Raw genomic sequence first — 4,176 nt, forward strand, 5'->3', positions numbered from 1 at the left:
TTTTGGAAAGAGTTCCAAAAGGATCATTCTTACAACTTGAGCTCAATACATCTTACTATATTTGAGGCAGTAAATGAGAGATATTTGGATCTTAATATTATTTTTCAAGAATAAGGTGTGACTTTTAAGTTTGTTTATCTAAAGGGTTAGATAGACAATAAAGCCATTTTCAAAGAACTAAGGTCTCATCTGCGATTCAAAATATTGTATTAAAATATTACCAATAAATGACTTATTAGTAGAATATAAAGATAAAATAAATACCCATTGAGGATAACAAAGTTGATCCTCCAACAAATCCATTTGACCTAGCAAGAACATGATCATCATAAGAAAGAGTTTTGTATTGGATATCATGATAATTGGCTTTGATTTTGCTTTAGTGCAAGTGGGAGATTGTTAAAGTACGCCCTAAAGACCAAGAGTTGTCAGATGATCTATGTTAATTTATACATCACATATGATGCCATACAATTATACTAAAGGTATTCTTCAACTCTAATGGTACAAGTAGTCGGGTATTATTAAGGAATAATCTAAATAGTTAGAAATGAACACCATGGAATGTAAACACAAATGTATGAGAAATTATAAAACGAGTTTATAAAGATATGGTTCTCATTACATACATTCCTAAACTTTTTTCATAGTCGATGTTTGATCAAGAATTAGATATTGACTATTGAATATTATTCAAGTGCTCGAGACTACCATAATGTGTTATCACTTACTTGTGAAGTAAGCAATCTATCTCATAAGGTTGAGGAACAAGGATTCTGTGGTAAGCATATGGTGTTACAAGAAGAAGTTCATTAAACACGACCTTACTGAGTAGTCGATATGGAATTTACCCCAAGTGTCTATGGATAATACTCTTATGAAAATCCTGTAAGACGTGATCCTTAAACTTCAGATACAGTATGTTATCTTATATAAGGATTACTATACTTTGATACTATCTTATGTTCTCCTATCCATGGAGTGCTTAAGGGATAGCCATTGGGTATACTAAGAGTCATATGAAGATAATAATTTATCAATAAAGAATTCATTGCCCAACGTAATATGTCATGGGACCTTATCCTAATGATTCTTGATATGCTTTAACATGGAAATCCTTAGCCAAGGTTGTTTGAATGAAGATTATAAAAAGTGTTTCATAAATCTTATTCAAGATGTTAAAGCCAATTATCAAGAACAAATATGATTAATTTAATTATAGAGTTGAGACTTGCATCCATGCTCTATGAATCAATTGGGATAAAAGTACAATGAAAGGATTGAATTATATTGTGAGATTTTTCACTATAAAGGTTGATTAAAGCTCTTGATGTGTGCTAAGTCAAGCAAGACTATGACCTAAGGCAGTGTACCTATCAGTGGAGTATAGCTAACGGCGAGTACCAAGTGTCGTATTCCCCAAAGAACGTGTGAACCTAAATCTACTCAATCTTCTCAGTTATCTAATCACAGAAAATAAATGGTGTTAATTAATAATTCCTAAATTAACTAATAGCTACTCTAATTTTTGTCGAACTACGTATACTAGGGAATGATTAATTCAAGTAAAGGAATAAACCTTTGGGAATTCTTGTCTCTAAGGAATGGAAACTAAGGGTGGAATTGATTGATTGAATCCAATTTCCATGGGAAAATCTCTACACAATTAATGCCTTTCTCAAGGACACTAACATCTTAACTTAGATTAATTAGGTTGAAATCTCTTCCTAACTCTAATTACCCAAATTAGCATTATGTACCATTTAACACTATTGAGAGTTAATTCTCAATCCGGTAGAACGAACACCCTATCTCTAGGCGAATTCAATTCTAGGTTGCAAAGGACAATCCAAACCTAAACGTCTTTCTCAAGATCATTCAAATTTCAAAAATCATTCAACAAGATATGAAGAACAAATCAATAAATACTTCCATTGCAAACCAATATTGGCAATCAATACATTCAATTCAAAATTGAAGTACAAAAATCCCTAGATAAAGAACCCCAATGGGTTAATAACTTTAGCTAATCATGTTCATAATCACAACCAACAAGAATTCAATTACAAAAAATGAGTAAAGGTAGAGGAACCCGAATACACCCTTGGATGAGAGTAAATAGCTCCAATTCCTCGTGCCTAATTTTGGATCGATTCTTGTTCCTATTACTCGGATTGAAACCAATCGACAATCCTCGCCAATCTTTGATCTTCGAAGAGAATCCAAGTGAAACCTTGATCCAAGTCTCCTTTTCTCTTAGTTTCAACTCAGAAAACCCTTAGACAGAGAAAAAGATGAGTTTTGGACGTTCTAACCCTAGCTGCCTCCCTTTTTCTCTTTTCTTTCTTTTTAAATGAATTTGACCAGCTGCCATGAACATGGCCGTGTTGATGACCGTGTTCCCAACACGTTCTGGTGTTGATGCCCGTGTTACTCTCTGTGGCCGTGCTCCCTAAAAACCTCTTTTTTTCTTTGATGTTTGATGCATCCAACACGGCCGTGTTAACCTTCCTCATGGGCATACTTAGCTTATTTCGGCAGCTTTGACATCCAATTATGCTCCAATTCTTCCTTTTATCATACTTTGACTTCTTTTGGACCTAATGCACACAAACAGACACATAGGGTGAGTGTTGGGACCAATTCACATCCAAATATACATAAAATCAATCTTAAAAACCCTATTTAGATGTATGTATTTTATGCACATCAAATAACCCCACACTTAGCTCATTGCTTGTCCTCAAGCAATCAAAAGTAAAATAAGGAAAATAAACCACTAAAGAACAACACTTGAACTGACAGACAAGCTAGGGAGCTCCTGCACATATCCTTAACAAGCGTAAGTCAAACAAAAAGAAACGAAGCAATCAATTCAAGTATCACAACCAAGATGCCAATAATTCGCAAAACACTGTCTCAATAAATTTATTCAGAACCAACTCCTCACCAGATTCACTCTAAATCACTCAAAGTGTTTAAAGGGTAGTGTTTAATCACTCAATGCATCAACTACTACCTTACTTACTATATGCTTGCTCTTAAATCCTACTCCTACCACTCTAAATCACTCAAAGTGTTTAAAGGGTAGTGTTAAATCGCTCAATGCATCAACTACTGCCTTACTTACTATATGCTTACTCTTAAATCCTACTCCTACCACTTATAGAGAGTCAACAACCATGTCAAGAGGTCTTTATAAAGGTTGTAATGAGGATTAGGTAGGGGTAGGTAAATTTGGTTAGAGTTGAACCTATGAAATACATGACCTGCACACAAGCCACAATGATCACAAGGGGTAAACAACGGACAGTAGTCCAAGGTGGGAAATAGGAATCAAGTCAAAATGTTAACTCTGAGAAGCAATTAAACAATTAGCTTAGTTACTTTCTTTCTTTTCATCACCCTTCCCTCTTATTCTTCTTATTAAATTTTTTTCTTCTTTTTTTTTCATCTTTTTTTTTTTCTTTCTTTTTCATAAGGGAAGAACATGTTCTTTTGGATTGAAGTAGGCTACTACAAGATTCCAACGCTATTCCCAAGATAAATATTCCCAATAAAAACAACTCATTTTCAGAATCATAACCCAAAGCAGAATAAAACTAAGTGGCAATGAAATATGATAAAAAAAATGGTGAAAGAAGGGGTTATCTACAGAATCAATAAACGAATGTAGGCTATTTGGCTAGAATGAAAAACCTAAGTGCCTCTATCATACCAAATTGTTAAACTCTCCTTGTGGCCCTCATAAGCATTACCGAGCAATTTCTAAAAGTAAAGACAGTGATTGGCACTCTCAACAAGAAATAAATACAAGCATATAAAGTGTATGCTTACAATTTAGGCTCAATTTCTCACAAGTGTGCTTTTGAGTAGGTTCCAAAAAAAAATCATCAAAACAGAATTAGATAAACCAAACCAACTTAGTACAAAACTCAAACTAATTATCTTACATTCTTCTACAAGACTCAACACTATCGGTTTTACCCGATCACATGGACATAAACAAGATTTCCAAAAGCAAGTCAATAGTAAAAGCATCGAAACAAAGTGAAAAATTTTCAAAAATTTTACAAAAAGTTGCACAAAGAATAAACAAATAACTGAGATGAGATAATTGAAATGCGATATATACACTAGAAAAGGATTTGAATTTCATATACAAAACAATAAAAC

Source organism: Ricinus communis, chromosome 4 (genome assembly GCF_019578655.1).
Source record: "Ricinus communis isolate WT05 ecotype wild-type chromosome 4, ASM1957865v1, whole genome shotgun sequence".
Classification (NCBI taxonomy): domain Eukaryota; kingdom Viridiplantae; phylum Streptophyta; class Magnoliopsida; order Malpighiales; family Euphorbiaceae; genus Ricinus; species Ricinus communis.